This window comes from Mustela erminea, chromosome 11 (genome assembly GCF_009829155.1).
Source record: "Mustela erminea isolate mMusErm1 chromosome 11, mMusErm1.Pri, whole genome shotgun sequence".
NCBI classification, from domain to species: domain Eukaryota; kingdom Metazoa; phylum Chordata; class Mammalia; order Carnivora; family Mustelidae; genus Mustela; species Mustela erminea.
Genome location: NC_045624.1, coordinates 37,500,873 through 37,526,462, shown reverse-complemented (window position 1 = coordinate 37,526,462; position 25,590 = coordinate 37,500,873). Strand labels below are relative to the sequence as shown.

Here is a 25,590-nt window from a genome sequence, read left to right as displayed (position 1 = left end):
CTTTCTGAATGTATAAAATACTAGGCAGCCTTTCTAACTGCTGGAGGAGAAAGAACATGGTACTGAATACATGGATTTAAATACCAGTTTCACAACTTGTTAGCTAGGTTGGCATCTGGTCCCTATTATTCTCACTTACACCAATATGACAAATTCAACAGTAAGCATATCAAAACTAAAATCACTGCATTTCTCAAGCATTCTTGAACATTTAATTATCCAGGATTATATAGAGTAATTTTTATATAATTATAGACATTAGCTAATTTGATTATCTGGGAGTCGATTTCCCAGCCACTCGCTGTTCAGAGTTACAGATCCTATAGCAGCAGTTGTGGCTTAGCTGGGTATGGCTGAGGCCATCACACAATTTTTTCCTGGACCAAATCCCATCTGCCTTGCTCCACAGAGTCTGAATAAAATACTCCTTTTTTCTTTCTTTTATTAAAATTTATTTATTTCACAGAGAGAGAGAGAGATCACAAGTAGACAGAGAGGCAGGCAGAGACAGAGGAGGAAGCAGGCTCCCTACTGAGCAGAGAACCCGATGTGGGGCTCGATCCCAGGACCTTGAGATCATGACCTGAGCCGAAGGCAGAGGCTTAACCCACTGAGCCACCCAGGCGCCCAAAATACTCCTTTGTTCAAATGCCCACGTGGATCCAAAGATTTCTTTCTCAGGACTATGTGGGGGTATCTGGGGGTAAAGTCTAGGGCTACTCCTACATTTCAGCAAGAAAGAGTCCCTCAAGAGAGCTATCTACAATACTCACGTTAGAGAGCAGAAGACTCACTTTATCGTCACTTATCAGTTATTCAAACCCTAGAAATATCCTCTCCATTACCAACAATATAATGAGCTCTCAAAGAGTAGAGTCTCCTTTTGTCATCTAAATTTACAAAAAGTCTTCTTGTGGAAAGTAAGAGAGGTGAGAAAAGTGAGAAAGGCAAGCTCAAGCAATCATCTCCATTTGATTTTTCTCCCATACTCTAGAAAGAATTTTCTAAAACTCCGCAATAAACTTTTTTAGTTGAGATCAAAAATTTTTCTTCACAAGTTCAATGGTTACAAAGGCTGTAATATTCAGGATGTTGCAAATAATGCCGTTTTTAAACAACAGTTACATCACTCTTTAAGAGGTACCAAAGGAATCTAAATTCCATACCAGTTTGGTATATACCACCATCCATTTTTAAAATACATTCTTTAAGAGTAAGAAATTTTACATTGTTCACTTCTATGCTCGAGCTCATTTTTTTCTCACTTTCCCAGAGAATTTCGCCCTCGTGTGGGTTTGCTCTCCCTACTGTCTATTACACTGTCCACCTCCCTAGAATACTCCTGCCCCACTTACTGCCTGGCTAATTCTTAACTGTCCTTCAAAGCCCAAGTCAAGCATCTTCCTTCCAGGAAGATTTTCTGGATGCCACCACCCCAACACACAGACACACACACACACAAACACATACACACACATGGCAAAGTTTATTTTCTTTGTATTCCCACAACACTTATTTTATATCCAGATTGTTTCTTTAAATGTCTTTCTCCCTAAATAAATAGTAAGCGCCATGGACTGACAAAAATAAGCGGCGTAAAGCAGGTAATGAGTATTGAGTCCAACTGAACAAAATACAATTAAATTCTTAATCGCACCAACTCTAATAGCCCTTGCTTCTTCCCTGATTTTATGCTTTTGGTGTTTTCATGTTATCGGACGGTCTTTATGTTTTGGTTTTATTTTGTTGTTGTAGTTGTATGTGTGTGTGTGTGTGTGTGTTTAATATTCTACCTCAATTATTTTTGCAAATATGCAGGGTACAAATATAACCATAGAGCATGGCTCTGTGATTTTGATGAAATTACATTATCTGTCTCAGTCACAGTTTCTTTATATTAATTAATAGTAATTATAAGAGCATGTTAGGTAGGCAGTATCAAATTAGGGATACATGTGAAAAATTGCATATAAATATTATATACATAGTAATTGTTTTTATTAAAATCATATGCAATATGCAAAAATTCTACTGATTAGAACTTTAAACCAACAGAGAATGCCTTAAGAAATAGACAGACTTTAAATGATTAGGTCATAACCTTTCTCCTGCTGAACTTTGAAATTTTAATTCAGTATAATACTAATATCCTAGAGGGATCTTTGCACAATCCCGTATTTCCTTCATTTCCTGTACTTCAAAAAGGATGTAGAAAATAAGTGATTATTTGAAATTGGCCAGCTTCTGAAACCACAAGCTGCTGTCATGAATATTTCATTTATTGAAAATATTTTCGAGCTTACCCTTTCCAACAATCCCACATCATGATGCTTTATTCCCCCTGTATGTGACAGGTATCATTACTAATCTCATACAGCTGCTCCTTTCCTACCACACCAGAACACTGATTGGATGTCCGACAACATGGCAGCCAATCCTCACACTCATGAGAAGTACTATCACAACTACATAAACGACCATAAATAAAGCAAAGAGTATTAAAACATCATAGGTGATGAAGGATGCATCTTAAGTCAGAGAAATGCAATAAATAACCAGGTTGCTTGAGAATGAGAAGAAGAAACAATCACCGAGTGGTTCAAAAGCACAATTTAATCAACTTGCAGAGCCAGTAAATCCAGTACCCGATTTTTGGGTTTTAATGCCATTCCTCAAGAAAATGAACAAAGATTCCTTTGGGGAAGGAAAAAAAAAAAAAAAAAAAAAAAGGCTGACCCCAGGGCTGGGCAGAGAAGGCACACCAATGACCCTGGAGCACCTGATTATGCCAGGAAGTACAGAAATGATAAGAAAATATCACAAGAACTTAGAATTATAAACCACTGGGGGGAGAGGGGAATAGGAAAATAATAAATATAGAAGGAAATGGTGAGTGGAGGGAAGGTTCCTAGAGTAGAATGCTGAGAGCTGACTGGTAAAAATGGAGAAGCCGCTGGCATTAAAATATCCTCATTTTGCAACCGCTGCAATAAAGCCGGGTTCAGGCAAGAATTATCAACAGATGCTAAATCAGGAGGAGAAATTTCCTTTAGGAGCAGAAGATAGGCACAGCTTCAAAATGCCTCAGATGGCTCACCAGCAACAAGGGAAAAATTAGTAATGATATAATGGAGAAACTGGACAACACCTTGACCAGGTGCACTGTGAGTGCTTCCAGATGTGAGATCTGGAAAGGAAGTATCACAGAGTATTCTCCCTGGGAAGGTATCATCTGAATGAAAATCATGTAGAAATAGATTTATCTCAAATGACAGGCACATTATTAAACAAAAAGAGGTAGAATGTTGTATTCTTCAAATATACCAATGTTATAAAAGACTAACGCGCTGCAGGATTGTTACAGAATAAAGAGACTAAGGAAACACAACAACAAAATGCAGTAATACTTGGTCCTACACTAGATCCTGTGCAGGAGAGAAAAAATAAATGCTTCCAAAGTACATTACTGGCTGCACTGGCAAACTTTAAACATGGACGTTAGTGAGATAACTGATTGCAACGATGCTTGATTTACCGAAGTTAAAAAAAAAGAACCAAAAGTATACCATGGTGATATAAGAAAATGCCATATTCTTAGGAAGTGACCCTTAAATATTTAATGGTAAAGTAGGGCAATGACAGCAAATCACTCTCAAAAGCACATTTGTGTGTAAGTGTACACAAAGGTATAAGTGCATATATAAATATATATATATATATATATATATATACACACACACATATACACACACACACATACATACATACAAGTATATGGGTGTTCTTTGTACTATCCTTACAACTTTAAAATTGTTTCCAAATAAAACGTTTTGGTAAACACAAAATCCAGCAAATGTGAGGGAGGCAGAGGAATCAGATGGGGAAGAGACGGATGGGCATGAGCTATCCATGGTCTTGGTGACAGGGGCATGACTTCCGTTTCTTAGTCCACTTTATAACTATACAGTTGTGACATATTCTTATGTGTGCAAAACAACACATTAGAAAGGAGAATGAAGAAAAAAATAATGCTCTTGTAAATCATTTTATTAATTCCTTCAAAACTACTGTAAGATATGAAAAGCCCTCACAAGGCAAGCATAAAAGAACATGGATTAATTAGTATTTCTAATGCAATAATCATCAGTCTGTTCTTATTACATAGGGATAAAAATTTAATACTGGTTTTAGGACCAGTTCTTTAGTTTTCTTTCTTCCCCCTCAATTGAATAGTACCTTTTCCCCCTCAACCGGTGTTTGTATTCTTTAAATGTAACACGTAGTACAGTTAGCAAGTTTAATACAAATAGTTATTAAAGTTAACATATTGCTATGTGCCAGGAGCCATGCTAATAGGCATTTGTTCTCTATCTTTAAATTTAACAATCACTGTTATGACAAATTGTCTTATTTCCCCTCTTTTCAGTTGGAGAAAAACCAGGAACAGAAAGGTTAAGTAAGTTGCCCAAGGTCACACAGCTAGCAAGGGTCAGACTTAGAATGTGAATGCAGAGGATGTCACTCCAGACTCCATACTTGGAAACAGCATGCTTCGCTGTGTCTTTATTACCTTCCCCTACTTAAGATTCTAACCTCAAATTATTCTTGCACTGAAAACATAGGTAAAATGCCCACCAAGGACTTTAAGTCCAGTACTCTAAGCTGGTATGTAAAACATAAATTATGGCTATTATTTCTATTCAGTGTGGGCAGAAAATGCTGTATTTAAAATTTAGAAATTAACACTGCCTTAGATTTGAATTCCCCTGTTTCTTCCTCTGACCACTCATGGGGTGGTGGTGGGGGTGTGTTGCTGAATAACTGAAATGCTACCAGAGACAAAGCAATGAAAAGAAACAGTATTAAAATATTCTCAATCTATATAGACTGGATAATCTACATTAAAAAAATACTTCGTATGCTATTCAAAAAAGGCTGATTTTTCTGGATACAGAAAAAGAAGCTTCTAATATGGTGTGATCATTGATAAACAGTGGCCATAAGTCATTTTGTGGCTACCCAGCACCCAGCCCCTTCCTGACAGCACCTCAAGTCCCTTAGGGGGACTTTTCTACCATACCATGTTCTCCTGGTGGGAGCATACATCTAAGTACATGCTCTCTAACTATGGAAACCAAAGTCATCCCTTGCAGACTGCTTCCAGAGAACTTCTGCTCCCTGCCTGGTGTAGGCTGGTGGGCACATAACCGAAGCTTAGCCAGTCAGACACAATCTCTTGGGATTTCGGTATATTAAGCAGGGTCCATACACATACTAAAGATGTAGTTAGAGTTGATTCGGGTCAGCAACCAAGCCTGAGTATTTCTGTGGAGTATTTCTGCTACCAAGACCTTCAGAACTCCCTGTCTCCCCTCTGTTCCAAGACTGACTATGTAGCCTTCCTTCAACTGGGGGAGCTTCTCCCATCTCAGATACTTCTAATAAATTCCTTTTTTGCTTTTAAGTCAGAGTCCATTTCTTGTGTGGGCAATGACAATAACAAAGGTGATAAATACATAAAATGAAATATAAAGACATAAGGGGATAAAATTATGCGATTTTATTTAGCATTTTTTTGAATGACTTTTATTCTTTTTTTTCTTTTTTCAGCAGGCTCCATGCCCAACATAGAACCCAACGTGGGGCTTGAACTCACGACCTGAGAACAAGACCTAAGCTGAGATCAAGAGTCAGACACTCAACAGACTGAGCCACCTAGGTGTCTCTTCAATGACTTTTATTCTTATCCATTGATTTGGTAGAGTGGAAAATATGTTGGCCAAAAAATCTGAAGATTTGGAGTCTAGTCCAGGCTTTCCACCAACTGGCTCTAACATTTAAAGTTGAATTCATTCTTGTTTCTTAATATCTTTTTTCTCATCCATATATTAAGGTAGTTTGAACTGCAAGTTTTCTTGCATTCATAAAATACTATGTTTTGTAGAAAAGATCAGATTCTTAATAATAATAACAATAGTATACATCTTCTTTCAAGAAATTAGCACATGGATGTTACTGAATTTAGTATTTCCCATTCTTCTTAAATAACACTGTTTTTCACACAAATAAAATGTTATAGTTGTTTCTGATATGACAAACAGAAATCACAGAGTTTCAGACTACTTCCCTAAGGGAATAACATCCCATGCCTCAGAAGATTTAGCTGTAAGAAATACACAGATTTGAAATAGGACTGCTCAGTAAATACTATTATATTTACAAGATCACAGGCAAAGTAATGCATCTTCTATAAATTTTTACATTTTCTAATATCACAATATTTTCCTGAAACGTGCTTTCTTTCTTGTTTTCCAAGGCATAATTGCCATCCTTAGATAAAAGTCTCAAGTTTAAGGGAATAAATAATTCCTTTTAAAATTCATTAGTCGGGGGAGCCTGGGTGCCTCAGTTGGTTAAGCGACTGCCTTTGGCTCAGGTCATGACCCCAAGGTCCTGGGATTGAGCCCCAGGCCAGGCTCCTTGCCCAGGGAGCCTGCTTCTCCCTCTTCCTGCTACTCTGCCTGCTTGTGCTCATTCTCTCTCTGTCAATTTTTTTTTTTAATTTTAAATAAAATTTAAAAAATAAATAAAAATTCATTAGTGGTATGGTAGACATGTCTGCTAACTCTGTATAAAATTGTTTGGTTCACTGACTAGGTAATATATCCTTAACAGTACCAGGGATTCAGTCTTTCTAAAGAGACCTAAAATTACTTGTATCAAAGTCAGCCAAAGGGAGGGCATATCATGAAGTCAAGAGTTTCAGTATGAAACCAAGACAAGGGATGCCTGGATGGCTCAGATGGTTAAGCATCTGACTCTTGGTTTCAGCTCAGATCATGATCTTATGGTGGCGAGAGCAGGCTCCAGGCTTGGCACGGAGTCTGCTTCAGATTACCTCCCTTTCCCTCTCCCTCTCTCTTTGCCCCTCTTTCCACTCATACTCTCTCTCTCAAATAAATAAATAAAATCTTAAAAAAAAAAAAAAAATCCACAGGGGCGCCTAGGTGGCTCAGTGGATTAAGCCTCTCTGCCTTCGGCTCAGATCATGATCTCAGGGTCCTGGGATTGAGCACCACATCAGGCTCTCTGCTCAAAGAGCCTGCTCCCCCGCCCCACTCTCTGCCTACTTGTGATCTCTCTCTCTCTCTCTGTCAAATAAATAAATAAAATTTTTTTAAAAATCCACAGAGGAGTACTAGTATGAATTCTTTAAAAGTTCAAAAGTAGAGCCATCCTCAAAAAGCCATTCAAACCAAGAAGACTGATAATCATTAAGTCTACAAAATAATAGTTATTTAATATTAACATTTATCAAGCATTAACTGTATTTGAAAGCCAATGAGATTTTGTTTCTGTCATGAAAGTTTTATGCCCCTAAATCTAAGCTTGAGTATACTATTTGTTACTAACTCTCAACACAATTAAAAACACAGAGAACTCCATCTATCTTGTAAGTCACTATGTCAAATTCCAGGGTAGCAAAGAGGAATAAGAATTGGTCCCTGGCCTTAAGGCACATACAGCCATGAAAACAGACTCAATATAATATGATAAATGCTAGAAAAGAGATGGTATCTAGCATTATCTGTCAAGGAAGCAATTAATTCTGTTTGGGAGCAGAGAAAAGACTACAAAGAAAACGTTGATATATTAAACCTTTATTTAAAATATTAAAAGGGGCGCCTGGGTGGCTCAGTGGTTTAAGCCTCTGCCTTCAGCTCAGGTCATGATCTCAGGGTCCTGGGATCGAGCCCCACATCGGGCTCTCCGCTCAGCAGGGAGCCTGCTTCCCCCTCTCTCTCTGCCCGCCTCTCTGCCTACTTGTGATCTCTCTCTATCAAATAAATAAATAAAAATCTTTAAAATATTAAAAATATGAATACTAAAACTCTTATATCCATCTTATCTTATATTCAGATATCCTGTCATATCTGAATTTAAACCCCATTTCCTTCCCTTGTTGGCCATGTAACACTGACCAGGTTGTCTGGAAATGGAAATCCAGAATGTAGCCCCCATTCTGGCACTCACTAGTTGTGATCTTAGGCAATTCACTTCACCTCCCTAGACCCCAATTTCCTAATCTGTGATGGAAGTCATGGAGTCTTGCTTTAATTTCCTCTCATTTTCCAACATGAATCTGTATTTTACATCAAATTATGGAAACTTCTACCTCTGTTGGAGTTCCCCACTTAGCAAATATTTATAGAGTACCTACTGTGTGACAGGCACTGTTCCAGGCACCTGCTATATATCAGTGAACAAAATAAGCCAAAATCCCTAGGAAATTATATAGAAAATTACATTTGAAACACTTTGCTGTCTCCTTCTTCATACATGATTTCCTTCTGAGTTTTACATGTGTTAAGATATGTAACAACTAGGAAATTTGAAATAACTATGAAAATTAACACACAAAGAGAAATTTATAGATGAAGTGTATTTGGCAACCTCACCATCAGAATAGGTTTCTCTAAATCCACACTGAATCAGTGCATCTTAGTGACTTAACAAAAAGGCAGTATGTTAATGAGCTCTCTTAAACCAATTTAGTATACACACACCTTTTCTCCTTCATTTAAGCCATTTGACAGTTTCTTTAGAGCTATAACCAGATAAGTTTTATTTCAAGATACATACAATTTGTACATGGTAAGAAAAAAAAAACACAAAAGCCTACAATCTCGTTTCTTTTTCAGAGATTCCACTTCCCTGTTATTTTTCAGCCTTGTTCTAGACGATCTATTTTATTATACAAGGTCTTTATTTGAGAGTTATATATTATCACTTCTCAAAAACTGATTTATTATTCAATAAGCAATTGTGAGACATCAGCAGTTTCAGGCAGCTCCAGGAAAGAAACTCACTCTGAGTATGTCAGGAAACCCAGAGTGTTGAAAGGATACAAGATGAGGTGAGGTAGAACAGAATCTTCCTGTTCTCAGAATACACCGTGACGGGAGGAGGCACATGGCAACTCAGTCTTCCATGCTTGGACTCCTCTTCTCCATGTGCTCTCTCCTTTGCTAAGCTACTCATTTCTTGGCATATGCCCTTTCCCACCCTCTCACAGCAATGTCTTCTCACAGCTACAGCAGGCTCCTGGATTCTGCTGCCTGCCTTCTCTCAGAAATTCTGCATACTTCTGCATCATTCTGTGCACTGCATTCCTCTCCCTATGAGATAAGGTCTTCCTGGGGTTGTGGCCATGCTCCTTTATAAAGCAACCCCATTGAACAGAGTTCTCATGCCCAGCCCCCTCAGTGACTGTGTGCCTTTGCTTGCCTTTCTATAATCAGTGATAAAGATAATGGGGTCACATGATTTATTAAAACAACAACAACAACAACCAGGGCACCTGGGTGGTTCAGTGGTTAGGCGTCTGCCTTTGGCTCAGGTCATGATCCCAGGGTACTGGGATCGAGCCCCACATCGGGCTCCCTGCTTGGCAGAACAGAAGCTGCTTTTCCCTCTCCCACTCCCCATGCTTGTGTTCCCACTCTCACTGTCTTCCTCTCTGTCAAATAAACGAAAAAAATCTTAAAACAACAGCAACAACAACAACAACCTGATACTATATGTGTAAGTCACTCTTTAAAAGAGGACTCCGGCAGGGCACTTGAGTGGCTCAGACAGTGAAGCATCCGCTTTTGGCTCAGGTCATGATCACAGGATCCTGGTATCAATTCCCACATCAGGCTCCTTGCTCAGCAAGGAGGTTGTTTCTCCCTCTCTCTTTGCCCCTTCCCCTGCTCATGCTCTCTCTTTCTCTCTCTTTCTCTCATAAATAATAAAATCTCAAAAAAAAAAAAAAGAGGACTATGACATAGTACATACCACATGGTTTCTAAGACACACCGTTTGACTGTTGGGCACCTTCCACAGGCTGCTCAGAACTAAAGATACTGTCTCACCATAGAGACTGTATATACAGAAATGTAACTGACAAGTCACTCCACGAAGTTTGGACATTTCTTTAAAGACTCAGGAGACAAGTATATATGGCATATACTGGAAATTTAATATTCCAAATATTGTGAAGAGATGGGTGTATGTGTGTATGTTTTAGAATAAACAAGCTCAGCTTGGGAAACTACTCTTTAAAGCAAAACAAAATAAACATCTATACAAACAAAACACACTGTGAAAGGTCTACTCTGAAAGTCGAACCAGTCGGCATCAGATGTGCACCACAGGATGTCTTAGCTTTCCGCTAGTCAACCATAAGGGATCATCTTCATGCTGTGAAACTCAGACTACATTAACAAACGGCCACAGTTCTGGAGGAGAGAACCATCACCCTGGCAAATATCATTCAGAGATTCCGCATCCCGATTTTACCAGGGAGGGGCAGGGGCACTGCACAACCACTACCCTGACAGTTCGGTTCTGGCCTCAAATGTAAAAGTGGCAAGCAAACTACACAATAAAACACAGCCAAGAAGACTTTGGAATAAACTTGTTTTGCGGTGACTACGTATGTAAGAAACTGGAGGCGCATGAAAGAAAGAACTACCATCTCTTCTTGTTCTTTCTGCAGATGAGTGGGTAGAAGGCATATCTGTGAGGTGACAGGGGTCACCTTAGAAAAGCAGATGACAAGGAAGGCAGAGAAGGGATACTAGGGTGGGACTTTGGTGACACAGTCAAGGCACTGATGAAGCCTCACCTACACATGACCTAGCTTATACCTGCACAAAAGACCCCTGGGGCTTTCATATTTTGTAGAAAACGTCACCTCCTCAGGGTCGCCGGGTGGCTCAGCTCGTTTGGCATCTGTCTTCAGCTCAGGTCATGATCTCAGGTCCTGGAATCTGGCCCCACGACAGGCTCCCTAGTCAGCACGGAGTTGCTTCTCCATCTCCCTCTGCTCCTCCTCCCCAACTCATCCTCATTCTCTCTCAAATAAATAAATAAAATCTTTAAAAAAAAAAACTGCCTCCTCAGACTCCTGGTCTCCATCAGCTTGAATAAAAGGGAGAGGCCAAGGAGCTCCAGACAGGACGGCCCCTCCTTAGTATGTACAGAGCCACGGGCAGGAGGGCAAACCAACAGCCGTCCCCGCCTCTCCCTCAGCAGTGCTCACAACCTTAACACGTTTATAGTCCCAGAGATTAGCAGAACTCATCTTATTTCGCCTCATTTCCCTTTCTCATCAGCTGTCAGAAAAGACCCAGACCCAGGTCGTGTCTAATTCCCACACAGCTCTGTGGGCAGTGAGACCACCCCAAAGCCACCAGCGACCCTTCCTCCCCCATACCGACTTTATGCTTTCCCTGACTGCTTATAAATATGTGATGCACAGTGGATTCTATTTATCGGTGTCTTCCTTTAAAATGTAAGCCCCGTGAGGGTAGAAACTGTCTTTTTTTTTTTTTTTATCATTTGGGATATATATGTTTATTAAGTTATCATTTTGTATATTAGAAAGTTATACAATGGTATATGTCAGTTATATCTTTTTTTTTTATTTCCAGCATAACAGTATTCATTATTTTTGTACCACACCCCGTGCTCCATGCAATCCGTGCCCTCTATAATACCCACCACCTGGTACCCCAACCTCCCACCCCCCGTCCCTTCAGAAACTGTCTTTTTATTAAGTGCTGTATCCCCTGTACACTGAGAGTACATTCACATTGTTCAGTGAAGGACTATCCAAAAGATTTAAACACAAAAATGCTGGGATGAGAACAAGTCTTTTTGTTTATTTGTTCTTTCTAGACTTCCCAGATTTTAGTCTTTTGGGAGTAAGGGAGGGATTGGAGTCATAATATACAGAATTAACATATTCAACACACATAAACACTACCCAAATTTATGAATGTCGATCTGGAACATTGATCTGAAAAGAACTACTTTGGCCTCTTTTTACTTCTATCATAACTCTTCATATAAAATATAAACATTCTCAATTTCAAAAATTCAAAAATTAACTTTTTTCCTAATTATCTCTAAAAGGTTTCCATTGTTCACGATGTATATTTCAGAACCAAAGACATAGAATCATTTTAATGAGCATGTCTTCCATCTTTGATATGGAATATTTTAAGGCTCTAAGATATTCATAGCATTCTAATTTTCTAAAGTGTTAAAAAGGTATAAACAGGGGCACATGGATGGCTCAGTGGGTTAAGCCTCTGCCTTCCGCTCAGGTCATGATCCCAGGGTCCTGGGATAGAGCCAGCATTAGGCTCTCTGCTCAGCAGGGAGCCTGCTTCCCCCTCTCTCTCTGCCTGCCTGCCTCTCTGCCTACTTGTGATCTCTGTCTGTCAAATAAATTAAAAAATATATATTTTTAAAAGGTAAAAACCATCATTGTATTTGCCTAAGTGTGTTCAAAACATATGTCTATACAAAATCCTGCACAAAAAATGTTTATACCAGTTTTATTCATAAGTGCCAAAACTTGGAAGCAAACAGATAGTCTTCAACAGGGAAATGGATAAACAAATTCTGGTATATCAATATAATGAAATATTATTCAGTGATAAATAGAAATGAGCTCTCAGGATATTAAAAAAAAAAAAAACATGAATCTTAAATGTAATAGACATTTAAGTAGAAGAAGCCAATGTGAAAATGCCACATACTATATGATCCGAATTAAGTGACATTCTAGGAAAGGCAAAACTATGGAGGCAGCAAAAAGAATGGTGGTTACAGGGGCTCACAAGGTGGCGAACAGGGCTGGGAAGGAGTAAGGGAAGAACAAGTAGAGTACAGGTCATTTTTAGGGCAGCAAGATATGATACTATAATGGTGGGTATATGACATTATGCATTTGCCAAAATCCATAAAACTGTACAACACAAAGAGTGAACCCTAATGTAAACTATGGACTTGAGTGGATAATAACAATGTATCACTATTTGCTCACCAAGTATAACAAATGCCCCAAACTAACACAAGCTGTTAATAGGAGAAGTTTTCTGTGTGGTTGGGGAAGGGGGGGGGGTGGCATGGAATATGGGAATTATCTAAAAAAATTAGAGCTCTAACAGCCATCCCCTTTCCTCCCAGTCCACGCAAGAGGTCAGGAACACTATGCATGAGCAAGAACATTCAGAGACGTTAGTTCTACACCAGGCAAACAAAACAGAGAAAGAAAAACCTGAGCAGTCAGAATTTCTGATCAGTTTCATTTTCCTCTTTCAAGTGCTGTGAGATCATGGATCATATTCTCACAAGTACCCATAGATCTACACGCATAAAGTAAATGACTAGTCAGGGCAACAGTGACAATCAAGTGTTGATTACCTCTGTTTTGTTACTTGTTAGGGGAAGGGACCTACAGAATTATCTAGGTTTCTCAGTATAGAGGATTAAGTGATTTATGCCAAATACTGAAAAGTGGCATAAATAATGGAGAAAAAAATAAAAAAATCATACATAGGAAAAGAGTGATGGCATGCCTTCCACAGAGTGGTTGTTAAATGGGTATTTCTTAAATTTCTCTGAAATTACATTCCAGGGAAAGGAAAAAAAGAAAAAATACTAGAAATGGTCAGAAAAGCTAGTGTAATAGAGGTCCAGGGGTACGGCTCACTGGCATAAAGGCTGCTACCAACAACCCAGGAGTGCTCTTTTGAAAACTGGATGAGATAATGTTTGTAAATGTACCTGGCAAATTCCAGGTAGTAAAAATGTAAAACTGAGAAAAACACTGAATAAAGGAGAAAAGAATCGTCATTCAATGCTACAAGGTAAGACAAAGTGGAAAAGAGGCACTACAGTCAGGATCCCCTTTCCTGGTGCCTAGCTGCTCCAGATTCTGGCACATGCAAAACTGCTCTGGGGTAGATTTAATTCATCTGTTTTTCTTGACAACTTCAGTTATAACCTTTGCTAACGCTTTTAAGTTCCTACAAGATATAAATAGGTTAGTGAAGATTATGAACTAAAAGAAAATGCCTTCAAGGATGGGAAGATGAGGATAGAATGAATTCTTCTACCAAAAAAAAAAAAAGAAGAGAAAAAAAAAATGATTCTACATATTTTGTGCCAAATTAATTTCTCCTCTGCTGAGTACGGTAGTTCATAATTCATCTGCCTCCTAAGAATGAATGAAGAACACGGGGAAATACATCAGTGATTTAAATGAACCTATGTTTAAGTTAAGGACAAGAACGGCTTATGTTTTAGAAAACACTGTTTTGAATCAAATCGAAGCGTCAAAGTGCTTTCCTGTTCCTGCTTTGTTAATCACGGAGGGGAAAAAATGCCAAACACCTCTTTCTGATTCTAGGTTTGCTCTGACCCTTTCCACTTTCCTCTTCAGTAAAGACCCCATTCAGTTCCTGGGGAAAAAAAAAAAAAAAAAACGAACAAGTCCGAATCGTAGTCACTTCAAATTATTTAATGGAAACTGCTTTGAACTATCCAAGCACAAGCCAGTCTTTAAAAATTGCTCACATGCTTGAGTTTGACAGTGTCATAAGTGCCTGTAAATGAATATTGAATAATGCAAATTGGTAACCTGTTGACAATGCATTTGCATAAATCAAGAGAATACTTGCGTAATAAATTCAATTCTGACCTTTTTAACCTTTCGTATTATTGATCATGCTGCAGCTGCTGAAGTCCTGGACTAGGCTGATGACAGTAAAGAAAGAGAAAGGAAAGAATGGCTTTCTAGAAGAATGCCTGAGAAAAAGCTCTAGAATGTGGTGATAAGCTAGTTCTCAAGGAGAAAAAAATCCAACACTGGGGGGGGGGAGGACAAAACTTAACAAATCTACAAAATTAGCTTTTCCAAATCCATGCTATCTTCACATTATTACCATCCTCTTATCTAACAATCACAGCTCGTCTGATGTACAAGTTATCATAAGGCTCCTTGCACTGTTCACAGTATTAAGGCAAGAAAGCAATCCATACAGTTCTCATTGAGTTAAAACCAAAGGACAGTCAAATCCTGAGAGTCAGACAAGTAAAGACATAAGTGAAATGGCTTGGGTCATAAATCAAAAGCTAATAGAGCCTGAACACATGATTCTGACCCTTTAATAGTACTCTCTCCTAGCTTGGTAACCCAAGTGAGACAACAAAGCGTAGGGGTTATCGTCTGTGCAGAGACACTGGACACCGCATCTGATACAAGCCGCAGTCATCACATTGTTCAGGGAACTTCTTATGTGAAATCAGGTAAAACTGTCACCACTAAGCCTACACTTCTGTCTTCAGAGAAAAGAAAATATGAAATTTTCATATCAGGTACATTCAAAGATGCTATCATGCTTAAATGGACTTGAATATTCTTGGTTAATGCTTAAAATTCCTACCAGAGTCTTGCCTCTTTCAAAGCAGAGGTCATGCACAGCAGTGCCGTCTCCCACCTATTCAGGAGGTGCTGAGCAAGAGATTCTTAACTGAATGATTAACTCAGCAGAACTCCCAGGATGGAAACGAAAGACAAAAAGTCCTCTCTATCAGCAAGCTGAAGCCATATTTGCCAAGCATCAGAGAGAACAGGCCTATTGAGTGTTGCTATAGAGGAGAGGCAGATCAAATGATAAAAAGCTACCAGGAAACATGAAAAGCGTCCAGCAAAATAATGCTCTTGTGAGACGGTGAGATGCCTGCCACCAGAGGAGTGGTTCTCAATCCACTCACTTAAAATTTTGTTTCCTAGGCCCGGTACTCAACTGGCGTATTTATGAAGTTGGGGGTGAAGCGTAGAAATATGCAATTTTAACAAACAACTGAGCTGATTCTGATGTAGGTGGAAAACAACATACAATCCTGGCTAAACAATCGGGCCTTAGCAAACCTGTGGGCAGATTACCTACACTGGGTAGAGGTGAGACTTGACGAACTATGAGATCTCTTCGCAATTTCAGTCTTTGTTTCTATAAGATTATAAAGGCAGGCAAAACAAACTAACAACAATACAGTAAACTTGAGAACACATATGATTTAATACACATTACAGTCTCGTGTTTAGGACACCAGGCACTGGAATTAAAATGGCCTGGATTCAGAGCCTATGTGACTTACTAGTCCTGTGTTCTTGAGCAAATTACTTACCTTCTCTAAGCTCTTTTTATTTTTAATGTCATAATACTCAGCTCACAGAAAAATTATGCACAACTAACTCTGTGTTAAACACACATCCAAAATTATAAAGAATGAAAAGTAATGGTAAGAAAAAAAAATCTGACATTTTTACTTTTAAAAAATTATATAGATATATATCCACACTATGTATATAAATATATGTATATAAATACCTATATATATAGCCAAAAAGGACACAGAAAACATTCAGCATCAATAGTCACCAGATGAATGCAATTCAAAATCACAACGAGATACTACTTCATACCCACTACTTCGATGGCTATAACCAAAAAGACACTGAAACTGTTAATAAAGATGTAGAGAAACAGAAACCTCCCGACACTGCTGGTGAGATTGTAAATAGTGCAGGACTTCTGAAAAACAGTTTGGTGGCTCCTCAACTGCTGAAGCATAGAGTTACCATACGATCCAGTAATACAATGCCTAACTATATAGCCAAGAGAACTAAAAACAGGTAATCGGACAAAAATTTGTAGCTGAAAGTTCATATCAGCATTATTCATAATAGCCAAAAGGTGGAAACAATCCAAATGCCCATTAACTGATGAGGGGATAAATAAGATGTGGTATATCCCTATAACGGAATAAATTTTCCAGTCATAAAAAGGAATAAATTACTGATATATGCAATAGCCTCATGAACCTTGAAAATACTGCACTAAGGGAAGGGAGTCAGTCACAAAGAACCACATATTGTATAATTTCATTAATAAGTAATGTTCAAAATGGGGAAATATATAGAGACAGAGAGCAGGTTAGTGGCTACTACAGACTGAGAGTAGAGAGATGGCTTGGAGGTGATGGCTAAGGGCTATGGGGTTCCTTCTTGGGGTAATGAAAGTATTCAAAAAGTGATTGTACTGATGAATGTATAATTTTGTGACTAATACTATGTCATTTAATTATATACCTCAAAATGGTTGAATCATACGGCATATGGATTAAATCACAACCAAGCTATTTAAAAAAAAAAAAAAGACATTAATACAAAGGAAATTACAAAGGAAAACATCCTTCTGTAGTAGAAATCTCTGACGCTCTTCATGAACAGTAAGTACCCTTTCCCTTGGTGAACTACCATCCCCCACCCCATCACCCTGCCCCCATTTTGTGCCACTCTAGTAGGGCTATCAGTTCCAGAAGTCTTCAAATCCCTCTCCTGCCATAGAAACTACTCACAAATTACTGCCACTTAACTCTCTGAGCTGTTTCTACATCTATACTTCCTGAGGCCTACTTATTCAATTCAATTTTCAATTTTGTGATACAGCCAAACATTAATAAATTCCCCTTTTTTGCTTAGATCATCTCTCAATTTAGGTTGCTTGCAATCGTGAAACTCTACTTGATATACACTCAAGAATTACACTGCTCCACTCCTTACTGTAGAAGTAATTCTATCAATAATTTGCGATGAATCATAATACAATTCTTTCTATGCATGTATCATTTCATATGCACAAAATATATATAAATGTCTTAACATCTTAATACTATATGTAGTATGACTATACCATAATTGATTTTATTACTGCTCCATGAATAATGGTTTTATTTATCCATTTTCCTTTTAAAATCAAGGGACACAGAAAGAACCCATCAAATGTTCGTTGACTGATAAATGAATAAATATGTGCTGTATATATACAACGGAATATTACTCAGCCACAAAAGTGAATGAAATCTTATCATTTGTAATGACATGGATAAAGCTAGCGTGTATTAAAAGTGAAATAAGTCAGTCAGAGAGAGACAAATACCATATGATCTCACTCAGATGTGGAATTAAGAAAGAAAATAGAAGAACATATGGGAAGGGGGAAAGAAAAAAAGGAGAGAGGGAAACAAGCCATAAATGACTGCTGATGATAGAGAACAATCTGAGGGTTGTTGGAGGTAGGTGGGTGGGGGACGGCCTAGATGCGTGATGGGCAGTAGAGAGGACACTTGTGATGAGCACTGGGTGTTACATGCAAGTGATGAATGACTGAATTCTACTCCAGAAACCAATATGCTCTGTTTGTTTTTCTTTTCTTTTCTTTTTTTTTTTTTAATTTACCTGACAGACAGAGATCACAAGTAGGCAGAGAGGCAGAGAGAGAGAGAGGAAGGAAAGCAGGTTCCCTGCTGAGCAGAGAGCCCGATGTAGGGCTTGATCCCAGAACACTGGGATCATGACCTGAGCGGAAAGCAGAGGCTTAACCCACTGAGCCACCCAGGCACCCCATTAATTTTTTTTTCTTTTTCTTTTTTTTAATTTACTTGACAGACAGAGATCACAAGTAGGCAGAGAGGCAGGCAGAGAGAGAGGAAGGAAAGCTCTGTTTGTTAATTAACAAAATCTAAATTAAAAATAAAATTAAATAAAAATAAATATTTAAAAGTGTATCAGGTTAAAAAAAAAAAAGTGTATCAGGTTAAAATCCAGCAAACATTTACTAAATAGACTTGGTGGTTGAAAAAAAATTTTTTTACAAACTTTTAGATATGTAAGAGGAAGCTAAAAAATAATTTCTAAACAATTTTTGTTTACAATTACTTTGGCAGATAATACAGAACTATTATAAAATAATGATACAACAGGAAACAAGCATATTTGCATGAAAGTCATTTTATACCAGTTGAAACCATGCAAATTAAATTCAACTTCATTAAATGTGAACTATGTAATGTTTTTCAATGTGCTGATTACACGGGCCTTCAAGAGGTCCAAAAAAAAAAAAAAAAAAAAAGTTTACAGTGGTATACTTATCCACTTTTTGTAATTGCCACAATGCAAATATTGATCAATAAAATTTCCAGCAAAATGAAATATATTTAGGGGGAAAAGCTCATGACTTTATTATTATGATAATAAAACTACTAGTACTTTGTATATTTAACACTTAGTAAATCTTATCTTAATTATTTCTCAAAAAAAGGATCCTTTGAGGCAGGTATTGTTATTATAATCACCCAAAAGCACTGTGATACTAAATGGCAAATCTAAGATCCAAGTTAGACCTTTCTTTCTCTCAACTCTTTTCTTAACCAATACCTCTGGAATATCATAAATTTGAGTTTAGTGAGTAGCTAAAGAAGTAAAGTGGAAGAGTTTTTACAATATTCAATTGTATTAAAGAATCTATATTTAAGAAAAATACTACAGGCAACAGATCATTTTTCTGAATCAACACTGTTATTAAATCTGAGTTCTTTACTTCTTGGCACAGGCGAACTTACACTATCAATTCCATTAGCACTGTGATAAAGGTGAAATCAAATTAACTCAAGCCACCTACTTGATAAACTTGTGATCTTTATAAACACAAAAAACAGGTTAGTATAAACTCCTAATGGTGTAATTATTCTGCATCAGAAATAGGTACACAATTCCATAATAATGCAAAATAATATAAAATATATCGTAATTACTTAAAGACATTGTTACACAGGTCTTTCCATATTTATGCATATTTAATTAAAATGATATTTATCAAAAGACTAATGAGACCATTTTGCATCCCATTTACTGAAAGGCTAATGAGACAGTAGAATATGAGCTGTTTAGCTGAAGAATGAGATACGTGGCATCTATCCAGAGCAAGAGAAGACCAGAATTAAAAAATAAAGTATCACCTAAAGCTTCTCATAAACCTTACAGTAAAAAATAAAGTTATATTAGAGATAAGAGAGACCATGTACAATGTCAGCTTCCCACTTAAATTGATAGGTAAATGAAAATTTATAGTCTAGTCAAAGACTTACTAATGAGAGTATATGAATTATTATTTCATTTTCCAGGATTATACTTGTTACAGGTTTTTAAATACAAGTCATTTTACAATAGCAAGACAGGCCATGATGCTTACAAGGTGAATTAAAATTTCATAACATTGTACCTACAACAGTCTCATATTAGCTGGCAGCACCTCAGAAAAACACCGTCCATATTTTACCGAGCCAAAAAACAAAGTTCCCTTATGATGAGAATATAGTGGAAGGTTACCATGTTGAAAGGCAAGTGGAAAGACCAGTCATTTTCTCAAATAATAATAGCTAATAGTAACAATATCTATCTGAAGGCTTTCAGCTTCAAGACAGAAAATTCCAGAGATACCAAAATGGTATATATTATGAACTCTAAATAACAAAATTGTTTAACATGTAAATGCAAACTATTTGCTCACCAAATAAACAGGAACTCATTTTAAAAAGTAAGAAAAAGTACCTGTACCTCTGGGGCTAATAATACATTATATGATAATAAAAAAATTTTTAGGGGCACCTGGGTGGCTCAGTGGGTTAAAGCCTCTGCCTTCAGCTCAGGTCAGGATCCCAGAGTCCTGGGATCGAGCCCTGCATCAGGATCTCTGCTCAGCGGGGAGCCTGCTTCCTCCTCTCTCTCTCTCTCTGCCTGCCTCTCTGCCTGCTTATGATCTCTGTTAAATAAATTAATCTTCTAAAAAAAAAAGGTTTTTTTAAAGTAAGAAAAAGCAGCAAGTCAGTTCAAGTTTGAAATTTTTAGATGAAAGGCAACTTTCTAAGTCAGGACCTTGGTTAAATATTCCCTAACATTTGTAACAGCATTCATACATGTACATGAAGTTTAGGTAAAAACAAAATCCATATATATATTGCAAGTGGCAATATATCTTCTCTGAAGATAATTTAGTTTATGAATTATCTGAATAAAAATCCCAAGTAAATTACTAAGAGAAGGTAAAAATAGTTCTATCAAAAACTTTGCTGTGTGTATTCCTCAACATCAATTAATATGAAAGAATTAAATCATCGCTAATTTGTTTGTGAGGAAAAGGTGATACTTTATTATTTCACCTACATAATTTGAAGGTACTTCACCATAATATGTCTTTTTGTTAACACTTATTCAATGGTGTATTTATTAGCTGTCACATTAAGGCCCTGCCAATAGAGGTTTTAAATATTTATTAAGAAACACCTCCTACATCCAAAATGAGATTTTACTTAATATCTTCAAAGAATCTGAAATAGCATATTATATATTTATTGATTCCTAGAATATGCTCCAGCCAGATAATGATCTTTTGTCAGAGTAAGAGCAATCTCGTCATGTGGGTCTCTTCACTCAGGCTGACAGCAACACTTAAAATGTAATAAAAGCAAAACTATTCACATAAGTGGAAGTGAAAGGACTAGTTCTAGCTGTTGAGAATGTTATTTTTCTTCAAAATTTTAGTCTCCTGAAATCCAGCTTCTTGAGTTAATACACAGCTATTAAAAAGCAGCAGACTTGTAATCAATACCTTTACTAACAGCTATTCCCCAGGGTCTCTTAAATATCAGCACCAGAGTTTTGCAAGATGGAAAATACCCAATTAGGTCTTCGTGAACCAATTTAGCTTGTCCAGCTATCGAGTATTTTGACAATAAATACATTCACACTCTTGAGTTTGTGAGAGAAAAATTAGCCCTTTAATTAGCAGTAAAACTGGTCTAGAAATGAGCCATCTGGCTTCTCTCTGATATGCTCTGAGATTGTATCATGTCATCAGAAATTTTTTTAAATACCAGGCATAAACTGCTAACCTCAGAGTACAAACGTCAGCTCCCTTCATAAGAAGTACCAAAATGTGTTTCTCTACAGTATTGGAGTTGATTCTAAGTGAAAAACATCAAGTTCTCACTGCTATCCAGCTTCCATGTGGCCAGAATAAGAGAACATATCTGAGATCCTTATTCAGATATAAGAAGATCGGGGAATAAAGAAAACCTTTCTATCACCCAGGTGTTTGTATTTCTGTCAGCCAGGGTTGAAACAGCCCAGCACAAACTATTGTAGCTTATTAATATTGATGGTTAAAATGATGTCTTTGAACCCATATGAACAGCTTTTCTAGACTTGAGTGAGTCAATAAATATATACTGAGTACACACATTTGACCAGGCACTGGACTTGTCACAAAAAATTTATTTATTAATTTCTTTATGAAAAGGTGTAGAGAATAGGAAGGAGATATATGCAAAAAATAAATAAATTAGTGCAGCCTGGTAAATGCAATAATAGATTTATGTGTACAAAATGAAATAAAACAAGTTTGAACTTCTGTTCCAGTTTCTCATAGGTATAAATTTAGAAACAGACACAGAGACTTCAGTACAGTTATAGGCAAAAATATGGGAAGACACACACACATACGCTTACATCTTGGTCACAATGTAAAATATGCTTTCTACTTGATATGGCAAAAAAAAAAAAAAAAAAAAAAAAAGCTCAAAAGCCACAAGTATAAGAAATTTGCCAAAATAACTCAAGGTAGGATTCATGAAGGAAACAGCATTCAGGCTGATACCATATGAACAAGTTTGTTGAGTAGAAGGATCAGAGGCTTCCAGACAAAGAGAATAGGTATGTATAGGTTGAGGACATTGAAATGTGATTAGACCACATGTTGAAATAATATTTTGGATATACTGGATCAAATAAAATGCATTATTAAAATCACTATCACCTCTTTCGGTTTTATTTTTTAATGTGGCTAACAGAATATATGTAAGCTACACAGACAGCTTCAATTAGACAAGTAACAGTGGAGATGAAGAAGTGGAGGGAGGAAACTCCACTAGCAGTAAGCAAAGAACGCCAGGTGGAAGGGACAGAACTTGGTGATTGAATGAATGTAAGGGATGGAGGAAAAGAAGTCATGTATTCATTCATTCATCCAAACATAACACTGCATGCCTAGGATATGACAGGTACCATGCCGGTTGTGCTATTGTGAGCTAAATGGAAGGATGAAATGCCTATCAACATTCTAGGCTGAGAAACGGAGTCAAGGTTCTTACACACACCAAAATAGCAAATAAAGGAGGAAGAACAGCTCTGTTATCATCACATGTGTCTATCACCTCATTCTTGGATATTCTTCAATTTATTTTCTTCTATCTTCCAGGATATTTATTGCAATATCTGGGAAGCAACTGAGTATCAGGAAAATGGCCTAAGCCAAAGCTTGAGAGTTTGGAGTTCTTAGTATATAATTGCCATAATAATTGGCTGCTGATCCTTACAAGGGGTTCTGACTACTCAGGGGAAAGCTCTAGAGTAGAAAGGGCCAGGAGTCCAAGGAAGAACACTAAGGACAACACAAAGGAGAGAAAGGGTAGAAAGCAAGTCCACTAACAGGGGGTAGCTAGATACGAAGGAGAAAAACTCATGAAGGGTAGAGTCCCAGAAACCAAAAGAGAAGAATGTTTTAATGAACTAACACTCAACAGAATCAAGTATTAAGAGTAGTTTTCAAAGAAGCACTGAAAAACGTTGAACATTTGGTAAGTCACAGACTGATGACCTTTAACATTTAGGAAGTGAGAGACTGATAACATTCGGAAGTCAGAGATTGATGACCTTCCCAGCAGAGCTGTGTGAACAAGCGAGATCGCAGAAGGCTGTACAACACAGGGGACGCAAGGAGGTGGAGAGGCCAGGTAGAGTGGCTTGTTTCTAGAATCCTACTTGTGAATAAAAGAATCATCAAGCAGTGAGCACAAAATTAAGGGAGAGTCTGAGTACCTCTGTTTTGACTTGAGAAAAACTTGATCATGTTCAAAAGCTCAGAAAAGCAATCAGGGAAGAGGGGCTAGTTCAAAAGGCCATTAAGTAATTAATGAAACAATGGCATAAGGAGCTGGGGAAAGAGAAGACCGAGAACACAGGTGTACAGACAGCTCTGAACAGGAGAAAGAGCATGTTTTCCACAAAGATGGATGTGAAAGTGGCTAAAGAGATGACAATTCAGATGCAGGTAAAAACCCTTTCTGTATTAAGACTTTACTCAGGTTATAAAGTCATCACTGGGATCCTTTGGTTAATGGTAGCTACAAATGTTGCTCTCTATAGTACCAAGGATCTGATTCATTCTTACATACAGCAAACGTTCTTAAAGCCAAAGGCACAGATTCGTCACATTAAGAGCAAGCTAACTTCTGTCTACTCCATGGCCCATGATTTACTATGTTCTAATACAAAAAACAAACAAACAAACAAACAAAACACCTGTAAGAAGTGATTATCATTGGTCTCAAAGAGGAAAGTAGGGAGAAAATGTGGTCTAATGTGTCTTGGGTCAGAAAGCACTTACGTCCCTCTAGGATTTCCACCTATGTGCATCTGGAGTGGAGGGTATGGCACAACGCCATACTTACATACTTAAATACTTACATACATACTTACAAAGCTATCATACTTAGCCACAGTTTAAGCCATTTGGTGGAGTTACTGTGCCTTAAAAATGGAAACCTAAAATTCCCTCTACCTCTACTCTTAATGGTTCTGATCTGGGAGCCAAAATGACATTTGAGCAGAGACTCAAATGGAGAGGAAGAGAATCAAGTAGTTGGGGTTCTAATCTCAACTGTTATCCAAATCTTGGATTTCTACTGCTTATGTTCTTTCAAATACGGCAATTGGCCTTTAAAAAAGACACTGGATCCAGCACGAGCTGTAGCACCACGATGAGTGAAGAGGAGAAGGCACCAGCAAGTCCCTGCGGGTATAGGACATGCAGGGCAATGGACACTGAATGTCCCTACACCTGGGTTCATAGCCCACAGCAAAGATAAGGAACACAAAGTCTTCTTACTCAGGACTCCTGGGTCCATCTAATGCACCTGTGCAAGATCTGGCGGGAGCTCTTTTATTCTCTGCACACACTTAACTTCAGTATTGGTAGTGACAGCACATAATAGGTGCTTTGGCAGCTGGAGAATGAGGAGCTGGAACAAATCTGGCCCAAGACTGTAGTGGTCTGGAGTGAGTACCAACCACCACAGGCACATAGCAGAGCAAGTGACTGGTGGCATCGAGACCATCGTCCAACTGGTGAACCAATGGTGTCAGGACTGCTCCCAGAGGCCAGCACCCTAACCCACTTTAAGAGAAAAACTGATGGGTGAATGGGTTGGTCTGGGTAGCACTGACTGGCCACCCGTGGGCCCACTTCCTGGATGTCAACCCCAGGTTTGTGCACTCAGATGGCACCATAAGTCACTATGGCTTGTACAAATACCTGATCTGTGCCACCTGGGCTGCACACCTGTCTGTCAGACCCTGCCTGCTTCTGCATCTGTGGCCCAAAATCAGGGCCAGCATGTCCCCTTGCCAAAGGCTACACCCTAAGTTCCTTCCCCAACATTAAATTCTCATTCAAGAAGGAGAGAGAGGAGAAAAAGAAGGAGGAGAAGTAGTAGTAATAGTAGTAGAAGTAATAGTAACAGTAGTAGTAGTAGTATTAGCAGCAGCAGCAGCAATAGTAGTAATAGTAGTAGGAGTAGTAGTTAACAGTAGTAATAGTAGTAGTAGTAGTAGTTGCACCATGGACTGCAGAGCCACCAGAATAGCCAGGTCCTCTGTGTAATCTTGATTTCACATTGGGCCCTTTACATCTATAGACCTGGAGGCCAGCAGAAAGGATACCGTGCCCTATGAGATAGAACATGTGTGAATGCTTTATAACCAGAAAGTGCCTTTAGAAATGGCCACTG

At 38.0% G+C, this 25,590-nt stretch overlaps 1 protein-coding gene and 1 pseudogene across 4 annotated transcripts in view; one reads left to right on the top strand and one right to left on the bottom strand.

Annotated features, from left to right (window-relative positions):
- The window catches only part of IMMP2L (inner mitochondrial membrane peptidase subunit 2), an 866,166-nt gene that overhangs the window by 692,645 nt on the left and 147,931 nt on the right, over positions 1–25,590 (bottom strand). The gene's annotated exons all lie outside the window — the stretch shown is intronic.
- On the top strand, positions 24,609–25,225 carry LOC116568922 (annotated as a pseudogene).